The sequence below is a fragment of the Schistocerca piceifrons genome, chromosome 1 (genome assembly GCF_021461385.2).
Source record: "Schistocerca piceifrons isolate TAMUIC-IGC-003096 chromosome 1, iqSchPice1.1, whole genome shotgun sequence".
Taxonomy (NCBI): Eukaryota; Metazoa; Arthropoda; class Insecta; order Orthoptera; family Acrididae; genus Schistocerca; species Schistocerca piceifrons.
Window position 1 is genome coordinate 108,097,265 of NC_060138.1, and position 13,754 is coordinate 108,111,018.

Here is a 13,754-nt window from a genome sequence, read left to right on the forward strand (position 1 = left end):
GTTTTCTAATTCGTCCTACCGAGCTCCAATGTTTTAATATATTAATATTATGATAAAGCACGTTAAAAATACCTGCACAGTGTTTTATCGGTAAGTGACCGGTATCGTGATGCAGTAGTAAAACAAGATGAAGAAGCAAGTGTCGTAAGTTCCAGTTGGCCGAATGGGTCAAATCTGGGCCCCTATAAGACATTCATAGCTTTTTCTGGTGGTAGTGTTTGGCGTAAATTTCTTCCCTTCTTCTTTAGCATTAAGGACGAAGCTGGACATTTTGTAGTCCCATGTCTCACGTGTCCTTTTGATTTCTCGATATAATCGATGTATTTCCCTACGACACTTTGAATTTCTGTACTGATATCATCTTTTTCTGGGGATGTTCCTCTGGATTTTATGTTCGCATACCAAAGATGGAAACGTTTCAGATCAGGTTTTCGGAATGGTATGGCAGGAGTTGGGTAATAAATAATGCATTGGAAAATTTACAAAATACCCTGCCTAACAAACAGCGAAAGAGCTGTAAACAGAGGAGGAAACGAAATGAAACATAGCTGGTTGATTGGATACGTGATAACATTTCATTGATTACAAAATGGAATTACATTTACAAGGAACTTGGCAGTATGAGCTTACTTATCGGCATGACGTCCTAACCAGAGTGTTCCACTCTGGCTTGGATGCGTGCACTGATCCGATTGTGAAGGCTGTCATAAAATCGTTGTAGTCTCTTCTGAGGCATGCTAGCCCGCATCTGCTGTAACTTGTCCTTGGTATTTTGAATACGTAAACTTGGTTGGAGTTGACATCCGAGCTGGGGACTTATCTGGGAGTCATTATGCCCACGGGGCCGAGGGACACACACGTTCCGTATGTGGATGAGCAGTGTCCGGATGAAAATGGCACCACGGAAATGTGACAACACGTGAGGACGAAAGTTCCCATGGTGTAACCATGTGCTGTCAAATATCCGTTTTCCATGTGCCGTCACTTTTCCACTACCAGCCGAGAACTGATGTCATAGCGACGGTTCCTCACTTCATGATGCCCAGAGAAAAAGTGTTGTGCCCTTCCAAAACATAGGAGGACTAGGAGCTCTCCCCTGGTCGCCGCTATGTTGGTAGACGGTGGTCATCAGGGGTGATGCAGAACCGCGATTCATCGCTGAATGCCCAGAGAAAAAGTGCTGTGCCCTTCCAAAACACAGGAGGACTAGGAGCTCTCCCCAGGTCGCCGCTATGTTGGTAGACCGTGGTCATCAGGGGTGATGCAGAACCACGATTCATCGCTGAATGAATTGTGACTCAATTCATCAGCAGCCCAGGCTTCTTAGTCAAACCACAATTCAGAACGCAGTCGTTTCTGTCTTCTGCTAGCACCAGTTCCCGTCAGATCACCGAAATTAAGTGCTCTCGAGCTGGTCTAGCATTTGGATGGGTGACGATCCTGTCCGTCGAGAGCTGTTGGCACGTGGGGTGCACTCAGCCTTTGTGAGGCAATTTGAGGAGCTGCTTGACTGAGAAGTAGCAGATCCGGTATCGTTAACTGACACGCGACCGTGAGAGTGTTGTGCTGACCACAGACCACTCCGTTTCCACAATGACACCTGTGGACAGAGGATGATATGGCGGCCGGTTGGTACCGTTGGGCCTTCATGACCTGTTCGTTCGGAGTTTAGTTTTAGTCTTCTGCCTGTCTCCCACTTATGAGAAAGGATGATACAGATTATTTCTGAGAGACTACAATTTGTTTTCGTATGGCTGACACAGATGTCAAAGGGCAACAATGTCTTTAGTACAGAATATGTGGTGGTCAGACGTGGTCGATCCCAAACCTGACGACTAGTTTGCCTGCCATCACTTTCCCATGCCACCCAATATCAAGCCACTGTGACATCCGAATGCACCACAAAGGTAAATACTTTATGTATGTCCATCCATATAACTGAAGATTCGAGGGTCTTCGGCCGTTCACTTATGTAATAAAATGGAACACCTGTAGAAGTCCTTTCGATGTCATATAGCTACCAACACAACAACGCTTTATAATCTACGGAAACCAGTGGGCCACTGTTGAATCGTGTATACGATTGGAATTCACCTCCTCAGTCAGTTAAGGCCTGAAGATGGTGTATTAATCACCGACACTAATAGCTGTGTAATAAATAACATCGAAAGGACGGCTGCAGGTGTTCCGCTGTTTTACAAACGTGGGTACTGAAAGATGCGTCCAACTGGCCAAATGAAGACTTGCAATGAGACTGGTTTCAAACTCTGTTGATTGGTGATAACACTGTCTCATGAGAGTGTGGGATCCTGGTATCCCTTACAGCGATCACTCGAAGTCTCACGCCGTCCATGCCTCATATATGCCCCACCATTGCTGGTAACACACTAAACACTTGTTATGGGTAGTGGCAGACTGGGTTCAGAAGTAACCATGCGCATCTGGTAAACCATTAGGTAACTTTATTCACAAGATAATCCTTGCAAATAAATGACTGACAGTTCTCAAATGAGAGCAATGCTAAATAAAAGTTTGACAATATAGGCATGAAAACAATTTAAAATTTACTTCATACAACTAATGTGTCAAATTCTATCTTGTAGTAAATAGGATTTCTTAAAAGAACACAATCTAACATATTTCATCGATATCGATTAAATCATAATATAACGATATATGACACAAGACCTACTGTCTGGGCAGACGACAGCGGTGGCCCTGTGGTCACTGTTACGTCGTCACAACTCGTCTGAAGAAAGTCTGAGCAATGATCGCCAATGTAACGTACAACGAAAATTCCTGGTCTGTAATTGGTTCAAAGGCTCGAGACAGAAGTTCTCTTGTGGTCGTGGGCAGAGTGAGGCGCGGGCCGTTGTAAAGGGCGGTCGCTAAGGATAAGTAACTGAATAGTTGTTTTGTAAAATTGCGTTAGACTTTTCTCAGAAACACTCAGACACTGGCCAGAAACAAGTGATACCACGCATGATTGCCAAGAGTGTGGAATAGTTTCCAGAATGAGATTTTCACTCTGCAGCGGAGGTGCGCTGGTATGAAACCCTGGCAGATTAGAACTGTGTGCCGGACCGAGACTCGATCTCGGGACTGCCTTTGGAGGACAAGTGATCTACCATCTGAGTTACCCAAGCAAGATTCAAGACCCCTCATCAGTGCTACACTTGTGCCAAAACCTTCCAAACTTTACAGAAGCTCTCCTGCGAACCTTGCAGAGCTAGCATACCCGAAAGAAAGGATATTGCGGAGACATGGCTTAGCCACAGCTTGAGGGATGTTTCCAAAATGAGATTTTCTCTCTGCAGCGAAGTTTGGAAGGTAGGAGACGAGGTACTGGCAGAAGTGAAGCTGTGAAGACGGGGCGTGAGTCGTGCTTGGGTAGCTCAGCTGGTAGAGCACTTGCCTGCGAAAGGCAAAGGTCCCGATTTCGAGTCTCGGTCCGGCACACAATTTGCCAGGAACTTTCAGTGTAGAATATTGTTACTCTGTTATTATCATTCACAGGTGTAAAGTACTACATGTCTTCTAATACCTTGTGTGTAAGTTAACAGTGCCACGCCAAAAAGTACAGCACACAATAAACAAGGCATCTCTTGGAATAAAACTTTATGTGATCTTCACTGAAAGGCAGTTACGGATTTTTTAAGATTCTCATCTTTATAGCACCGCTCTATAAACAAAGCCACGACCAAGTGTGATCTTGTCAGTGACAGGACCATCTTTACAGGAAACCAGGCAGGAAAACTTAAGTATTTCCGTGTTGTGCCTTATGCTGTAGGTCTACAATGACAACTTTCACGTTTTCAGTCCAGCTACCGGAATGTGTCTCATTCAGAGGGGTGGTGTTGTAACCAGAAATCAAGTTATTAAAGTGAGTTCTCAAAATCCATGACTCCAGCACTGTTTGGATTACGGATGGGATCTGTCACTGTTACATACTATACAAACTCATGAACTACTGGCTGAATAAATTGTCAGGGCCAGAATCTGCTCCCATGCATTCCCCACGCCCAAGGACATGCAGACACACTGTACGCGCTACCTCATTACTGCTTACTGTACGCTCTTGCTTTTGTCAGAAGTACATACCTCATTTCACCAGCGCACTGCCGTCCATTCCAAAAGAAAAAGACAGTATCCACTTAGCAGCATGCATGCACTACCTAACTGTAGAGTAGCACAGACTGCAATTTAAAATCGGCGGGCAGCGGCTAACAATGAGGGTGTGGAAAAAGATGCACATTACCACCCAAATGACCCTTCAAAAGGGGAGACAAAGCGAAACTAACACAATCTCAATTTACAAAAGGCAATGTCCTGACTGACTGACCGACTATCATTCTCCAGCCCCAACCACTTAGGATAGAAACCTGAAATTTGGGTAAGATGTGAATCTTAAGCTGTGAGGATTGCTGGAAATTCCAACTGTAAATGGGTGAAATAGGGGACGAAGGTTTTCTTTTGAAAATGCTGTTAAGGCAATTTTGAAGCTAGACTACGAAAATTGGTATTTGGTTTCTCGATCAGAAATGAAGAAGCACCTGTTTCACCATTTTTGGAAATTTCCCCTGTGGGGGTGAAATAGTGAGTGAAAGCTTTTTTGAAAATTTAACATTGTTGAAAAATACTGAAGTTTTTTTAAAGCTACAGCTATGAACACTGGTATTTGACTTTTCGGTTACAGATTAAAAAAATACGTGTTTCAGTGTTTTTGGAAATTAAACCCCTAAGGGGGTGAAATAGAAGATGAGTTTTTTTATGAAAATAGTTAAGTGTGAAACAATGTTTAAAGCTAAATCTATGAAAGCTAAAATTATGCTACTCAGTTAGAAACATAAATAAGTTATGTGTTTCATTGTGTTTGGAAATTCAGCCCTTTTGGGGATGAAAAGAGGGATGAAAGATTTTATGGAAATATTGCATTGTGCAACCATTTTTGAAGCTAAATCTATGAAAATTTGTTAGTTATAAAACATACACATGTCACTGTTTCTGGAAATAGAAACGTTGTATGAGAATATTTCATTGCGAAAGCACTTTTAAACTTACATCTTTGAAAATTGGTGTTTGGTTTGATGGTAAGGGAGGAAAATATATGTGTTTCACTTTTTTTTTGGAAATTCGGCCCCTAAGAGTATGAAATAGGGTCAGACCGATTCACTGACTCATTATTGTCCAACTCGAAATGCTAAGGACAAAAGCTTGAAGTTTGGAAAAGATGTGGATCTTATACTTTAGGCACCGTTTAAGAAGGTAGTGTCCGAAATTCCTCTCCGAAGGGAGTGAAACATGGGCTGAAAGGCTTTTTGAAATTCTGTTACTATTAACGGAATTTTAAAGCTAATGGGAGGATTGTCACTAAAGGGTGATTGGTCCCTCCTCAGAACATGAAGCTCAAATTTACCGCCAAAATATTCTGCTTTTGATTGCTTAAAGTTAGATTGGGAGGCCAAGATCCTAAACGCCCATTTGGGACCACCCTCACCACACAAATAGGCATCTGATAGTCACTTTCAAAAAAGAAAGGGCGTCGTTCTGAAAACGTCCGAAACTTTATCAGAGCGATAAAGAATAAGTGGGTAGATTGAGGTCACTAGGGGATTATTTAATGATCAAAACAACCCCACCCACAAAAATAAATATGAAAATTATATCAATTAAATTATATTTGAAAAATTTATCCTTGGGGCCACCTCGGATTTAAGAGCATAAGCACACTAAGACATTATTTAATGATCAAACGCATCCCACACGCAAAAATAAATATAAAAATTAAATAAATAAAATAAATATAAAAAATTACACATTGAACGCACTATAATTTGGAACAACAATAAATGGACGACGACAAATGGACAGCAAAAATTGATAGCAAATTTGACCTCACTAGAATTTGGGAGATACAAGATGAACAACAGAAATGGACACAAAAACAGGACAGCAGAAATAGATCTCAAATTTTTTGTTATCCTTTGAGCCTTCATTTACTTTCTTTCTCATTGTTGTCCATTTTTTGCTTGACTTTCAGTCTCCATTTACTTTCTCTCAAAGTTGTCCATTTATTGTTGTCCTTTCAATCTCCATTTACATTCCTTCAAATTGCTCTCCATTTCCTTTGTCCTTTCAATCTCCATTTACATTCCTTCAAATTGCTCTCCATTTTCTTTGTCCTTTCAATCTCCATTTACTTTCTTTCAAACTGTTGTCAGTTTTTTGATCTCCCAAATTCTAGTACGTTGAAATTTTCTATCAGTTTTTGCTCTCTATATTTGCTGCCCCTTTTTTGTGTGCCAAATTCTAGTGCGCTCAAATATGCCATGAATTTCTGCTGTCCAATTTTTTTATCCATTTCTGCTGTTCATTTTTTGCCTCCCAAATTCTAGTGCGGTCAAATTTGCTATCAAGTTTTGCTGTCGAATTTATGTTGCTCATTTTTTGTTGTCCCAAACTCTATTGCGCTTAATGAGTATATTTTTATGTGTATTTTTATTGAATTCATTTTTACGTTTATGTCGATGGGTTTGATCATTAAATACTCTCTTAGTGTGCTTAGCCTCTTAATCCCAAGGTGGTCTCGGGTTTAAATTTTCAAATATAATTTTATTAATTTAATTTTTATTTTTGTATTCGTGGGTGGGGAGGTTCTGATCATTAAATAACACCAAGCGCGCTCAATCTACCCACGTACTACTCAAATAGAGCCACTGTTCCCTTCAACTCATAAAGGAAGTACCTGCTCTCCAACTCCGGTAACGCTCGCGATGCGAAAGCCACAGGACTCCTACACATGGGATGTTCCTGCAACAATACCAAGACGACATGAGACATTCATGTGTAAGTCCGAAGGACAAATTCCTTGGAGGTATCTGGAACTGCCAGGCCTGGCACGCTGGGAGCACATCTTCAATCCCTGAAAAGTGGATTATTTGGACTCATCCCATTCCCCGTTTTCGTTCTGTCTAAATTCATTCATGGACAAAATTTAGTATACATTTCTCAATTCACCATGCCAATAAAATGGGCTGTATCCTTCGAATTTCTAGGTGCAGGGAAATCTTAAATAGTTTCAGTACATCCTTGGCCATTGCTAACTCAATCACATGATACAATATGCCCTAGAAAGATCCTTCAGAGTGGGATAACATTATCTTGGACTGTTTAACCATTAATCTGGCCCAACAAAATATCCATGCCACAAATGGTACTAAAACAAAAGATAACGAGGTTATAACAATTATTTATAAAACAAAATTTCGACCCAGAAAAAAAACATTCATCTACATGTATGTGCATCTTTTGAAAGCCAGAATATGGTGTATGGTGCATGGTATCTTTTATCACTATTAGTCGTTATCTTTCCAGTTAAACTCGAAAATGAAGAGAAGGAACAACGGGTGTATACGTGACAGACACTCGTGGTCTTTGACTGTAATTAAAAACGTCTTCGGTCCCGCACTCAAACCATGTCACTGGTTGAATTTTGAATAAAAATCATAAGCAACAGTGGCCAAAGATTCCCCACATAACAAGTTACCCTTGTTCTGTCAATTGCCCTGTCAAGGAAGTCGGAGGAGCGGAGAAAGATTCTGGGCACTCTTTTTCCATTGGGATGGGAAGCTGCCCCTAAGTGGCGGAAGTATCTGTAGTGACCAATGCCATCGGGATGCAGAAGACAAGGAAACAACTGCATTAAACACACATAACGTGTATCCACAGGAAATGTGGCCTGCAATTTAAAAAGTTGTTATGTTGTTCTCTCCATTGGAAAAAGATTCATAACTCAAGCCGTCCCCCAATCTTATCCCTAGGAGGGGATCGACGACCACAAGAAGAATCTGAATAATGAAGGAAAGGGTAACGATCTACGAACCGGGACGTCGAATGTCAGAAGTTTTAACGTGATAGGGAAGCAAAAAGTCGAAAAGGGATGTACTGAGGTTTAATCTAGATATAGTGGTGGTCGGTGAAGTGAAATGGAAAGAGGACTCGGATTTCTGGTAAGATGAGTTGAAACGGAACTGGTTGTCCCGTTCCTTATTTTTTTCAATAAATCCCGGCACCGAAGAATTATAGCAAGAGTGTTTTGTTTACTCTGCAGATGTAAGTCAGTCGGTAACAAGCAGGAGAGAATGGACCAAGTAGTAGTAGGAGCAGGTGTCGGCAGGGAACAGACACAAAAAACAGTATTAGAATCCCATTTAAAAGACCTTCGCAATGAGGCATAACATTCCATCGGAGTTTCTAAAATCGTTGGGGGAAGAGGTAACATAACTATTCACGTTGCTGAATAGAATGTATGGGACGTTCGGAAAATTAACATTCACACAATTCTGAAGAAAGCAAGAGCCGACAATTGCGAGAATTATGTTGCAGGCAGCTTAACAGCCCACGCATCCCAGTTATTGACAGAATAATATACAGAAGAATGGAAAGAAAACTTGGGGATCTTTTAGATGACAATTAGTTGGCCTTAGGAAAGGTAAAGATACCAGAAAGGTGGTTCTGACATTGCGGTTGATTATTGAAACAGCACAGAAGAAAAATCAAGACTTGCTTATGAGATTGATCCAACTGAAACATTCGTTCGACAATGTAAAATGGTGGAAAATGTTCGAAATTCTGACAAAAATAGGGGTACATTGTGGGGTAACACAAATAATACACAAAATTTACAGAAACCAAGAGGGAAAAATAATCCTGGAGACCAAGAACGAAGAGCTGCAATTAAAAAGGGTATAAAACAATCAGTATAGGGAAGAAGCCATGACGAAAATAAAAGAAAGTTTCAGATGTGGGAATAATGGTTCAAATGGCTCTGAGCGCTATGTGACTTACCAACTATGGTCATCAGTCCCCTAGAACTTAGAACTACTTAAACCTAACTAACCTAAGGACAGCACTCAACACCCAGTCATCACGAGGCAGAGAAAATCCCTGACCCCGCCGGGAATCGAACCCGGGTGGGAATAAAAGTCAGGTGAACAGATATCAGTGAAAATATTCACCAATCACATTGATATTTTGATCGAAACTAAGAAGAGTTACAGAGTTTATTGTAAGGAATGAATATGTGGCGCTACAGAAGAATGTCAAAAATCAGGTTGACTGATAAGGTAAGGAATGGGGAGGTTGTCCGCAAAATCTGCGAGTAAAGGAATATATGGAAGACACTGACGAGAAAAAGGGACAGGATGATTGGGCACCTGTTAATATATCAGGGAATAACTTGCATGGGAGTATAAGCAGCTATAGAGGGTAAAAATTGTAGAGAGAGACAGATACTGGGATACATTAAACAAGTAATTGTGGACTGAGATTCCAGTTGATACTCGAAATGAAAATGTTGACACAGGGAAGTAATTCGTGGCGGGTGGAATCAAACTAGTCAGAAGCTTGATGACTCAAAACAATATGCCGCCAACTGAGCCCTAATTTTTCTTAGTTTTGTTCGTGATCTTTACGCAAAATATACTTTCTCAGCAATACAACCTTCCTGCAGAGAGTTGCAAATCCAGGTTCTCCAAAGTTTTCAATAGTACTTCATGTAAAGTACCTCGTCCTCCATACAGAGATTCCCGTTTGAGTACACAAAGCATCTCCGCAACAGTCGCATGTTTATCGAAGCTACCGTTGACATATCTAGCAGCGCACCTTCGAACTGCTTTAATGTCTTATTTCAATTCAACTTGATGGGGATCCCAAACATTCGAGCGCTACTCGATGACCACTAGAGATTTATAGGTAGCTGCCAACATTTTTCGCAGACGATGAATGTTCTCAGAACTTTAGTTCACAGAGCACACATCATTGTTGACGAGAGCTGTCTGCAGATTTCCTACATTTAAAGAGAGTTTTTTTAAGTCTACTGATATTCTCCGTAGCAGATACGTAAGGCGCTGCGGATGAAACGAAGGGTGGCCATAAGCAATTCAGAAGGAAACACAGAAAGATTTAAAACCATAGCTTTCCTGCCATGTGTGGGAAGCCTGTAGTCAACAATAGGACGGACCCAAAGTAAGCAGAAACCTCCTGCGAATGCGTAGTCTCATGCGTACGACAGACGATTCGTTCAGTCCATGAAAGATGTAGGTACACTACATGTACAACCGTCTACTACAATCAAATAAATCGTCTGTGGAAAAATACCATATTGATATTGTTCGACGTAAGTTGTACGAAAATTTCGATGTTTAGCACCTGCCTTATCTCTCTGCTACTCAGTGGTGAAAGAGGTAACTAAAATTCGCTTAGCGCGACTTTAATTCATAACCGTACTAAGGTGTCGCGACGGTGCAGTTCAGAGTGGTACAATGACATCCCAGCGTGGATCGACTGCGCATCCACAGATATAACTCATGCACATTTTACTACTTTGTCACCGGTCAACGTCTCTGGTGCCTGTGTATTTGTGGCCGCATGCACAGTGCCGCGGTCCGCGAGCGCTGGAGCGTCAGACTTTCAGCGTACTCTGAAGTTTGCTGTACGATGTACAGCCGAAATATTAAAAGAACAAACTGAATTTATCTAGCTGCACCCACGAAATTTAATTGGGCAGTCATTCCGCCGCGAAAACGTGAAAACGCAATTGCATAATTTGTTTGGCGATATCTGATGATCGACGTATTTCTTCAAGTAGCACAGAATTATTCTGCCAGCTTCACTAGATAATTAATTTCTTGTCATTTTGCCATAGTATCTGAACAATTCTATGACGATGAGTCAGGAATTTCAATTGTTCGTCTGCAAGAAGGAACCATACGCTAAATTACAGCTGCCCTTCTATTCCACCATACTGGCGATTTGCCTTTCTCTTTTAGCCGATGCCATAACAGTATGACGGCGCTCAACTCGGTGACATCAAGATAGCAGTGGCCCATGCAGCTCGCTTTCAAAACTGACAGCAGCTATAGTATACTTCGTCAGTTTCTCCCTCCTCCTGTAACGCAACTAAAAACGAATACAACGAGATTCAGTAAGATATCTTAAGATCGACTCTGATACTTATCAGCACTCTGCTACCACGTCACCACATGCAATATTTACTGTATTTGTGTTATTAACTCTTTCATACAACCCACTCTGTCGCTCATGTTCCAGCTGACAGAATGCGAGCACTGGACGTCCATTGCACAGTATACCCGTTTCTGCCCGAAGGTCGGCGTACTGAGGGGCGCAGGATGCGATGATTAATTTCTACGGCATATTAAGTTCTCAAGACAGACATCAGGTACTGGAGCGTCGTATGACTGGTGCAACAAACAGTAAACACTCCATGTTCCACGTGCGCGCGTGGTGTTTTGGCAGCAGTTACCCACATCCGGAAGGGAATTCTGTGATTGGGCTCAGAAGCGCTTGGCGTTACGAGCTCAGTCTTTATTTTATTTTTATTTTTAATTATTTATTTATTTATTTATTTTCGCATTTGTCGACATTTTGCTGCTTCAGGATGCCTCACTTTCCATCTCTACAGAGGGCATTCTAGAGCACTTTTGAGCGAAATTTCAAACGTCAACTTGGCACGACAATTACAGTGATTCCAAAAAGTAAACCTTTTAATTGTGTTGTGTAGTTTATTTTGTATAGCCAAACGAATGTACCAAAATCAGATTAAGGGATATTCATGAATGTTACAATCTGTGGGCTGCGTGCAAATCAGACGGAACACAATCAGGTCGTTCTTTCTTCTGCGTACAAATCAGACAGAACATAATTCAGTTCGTTTAGATACTTCTTAGCATGATACTACGAATGAGGTAGAGCACTTTACGGAAATCTATCATGCACTGTGGGGAACAAGAAACGGAGAGAATCGAAGAGTTGAATTATGGCGCTAGAGGAATATGTTGACTTGTAAGAAATAACGAGGTTCTCCTCACATCACGCGAGGGAATCGTTGAGTTGAACAACGGGCAGACGTGACGGAATTACTGCGATGGTAGTGCAGGGAGCCGTAAATGGCAAAAAGTAAGGGAAAGTTGCTAGTCCGATATATCAAACAAATAACATTGACGTTGGATGTAAGAAAAGCTCTGGATGAAGAGATTAGTGCACCAAACCTGTCAGAAATGACAAAAGAAATTCCCGGAGGCGACTTTTACTTCTATAAGCCTAGGCAAACAGTTGCCTCATATTCATGGCAGAATGATCTGAGAAACAAACCTGAAAATGAAGATACTTGCGTAGTTGCACAAGCCGCTTATCTTAAATCTTAATGAGCAAATCTGGAACGAAATGAAGCGAGGTATGTGCACTAAGGACACAGCTGCGAACAATCTCCGTTAGTTTCGAGCGGCACCCACGATAACTGTTTCATGGAGTCCATACTGCAATGCTCCGCAGTCTTCATCAGGATGATACAGAGACGAAGCTCAGAAGGTTGCTACATGCTAAGACATAGGAATCTCTATTTGCCATCATAGTAAAGCAATAATGCCACTCCAACATATAAGTTTAGTAAGGTGAAAATTAGGAGGATATTCCTACTACCAGTAGACAGTATATAGCAAAATATAAAACACTCTAAGACAAAAAAGAAAAACAAACAAAAAAATGCACGACGAAGGGATTATCTGGGTAGGACGGAAACCTGTAGATGTGACGTTCGTGTACAGACAAAGAAATGATCACAACTTCGGAGAAATTGGTGGATTTATTCAAGAGAAAAAACTTCAGAAATTGAACATGTCAATCACGTGTTGGTGTTCCTCTGCCCCTCATGCAAGCAGTTATTCGGCTAGGCATTGATTGACAGAGTTGCTGGAAGCTATCCTGAGGGGTATCGTGTCAAATTCTGTCCAATTGGTGGTTAGATCGTCAAGTTCCCGAACTCATTTCAGGGCCTTTCCCTAATGCTTTTCAAACGTTCTCAGTTGTTCAGTGATCTGGCCAAGGTAGGGCTTGGCAAGCACGGAGATAATCAGTAGAAAGTCTCACCGTGTACAGGTAGGCATTATCATGCTAAAATGGAGCCCAGGATGGGTTGACATCAAGAGAAACAACGTGGCGCAGAATATCTTCGACATACTACTGTGCTGTAAGGGTACCTCGGATGACGACGGAATGAGGCTTGTTATGGAATGAAATGGCGCCGCAAACCCAGCACTCAAAGATGGCGGGTCATATGACAAGTGACTATCAAGTTCGTATCCCACCAATGTCCGGGGTGTCTCGAGACACGTCATCGCTGGTCATTCAACCAGCTCGGGATTTTTACGATCTAACACGCCAATTGGACAGAATCTGGCATAGAATCTCTAAGGAGGACACCAAATACCTCATGCCAAGAGGAACAACTGCTTCCATAAAGCCCAAAGGTGGACAAGGCTTTATTGACTTACTCAGTTTTTGAAGCTCTTTGTCGTGAACAAACCGTCCAATTTTTCTGAAGGTATAATCACTTTTTGTCACATTCACACATTTATGCGTCACATTTACCTATTACCATCCCACTCCGGTAATTTCTTAGTGGTGCGTCTCTTTTTTCCTTAGTGTATATTAACTAACAAATATACTGTAAATTGAAACTTCCTGGCAGGTTAAAACTGTGTCCCGGACCGAGACTCGAACTCGGGACCTTTGCCTTTCGCGAGCAAGTGCTCTACCAACTGAGCTACCCAAGCACGAATCACACCCTGTCCCCACAGCTTCACTTCCGCCAGTACATCGTCTCCTACCTTCCAAACTTCATAGAAGCTCTCCTGCGAACCTTGCAGAACTAGCACTCCTGAAAGAAAGGATATTGC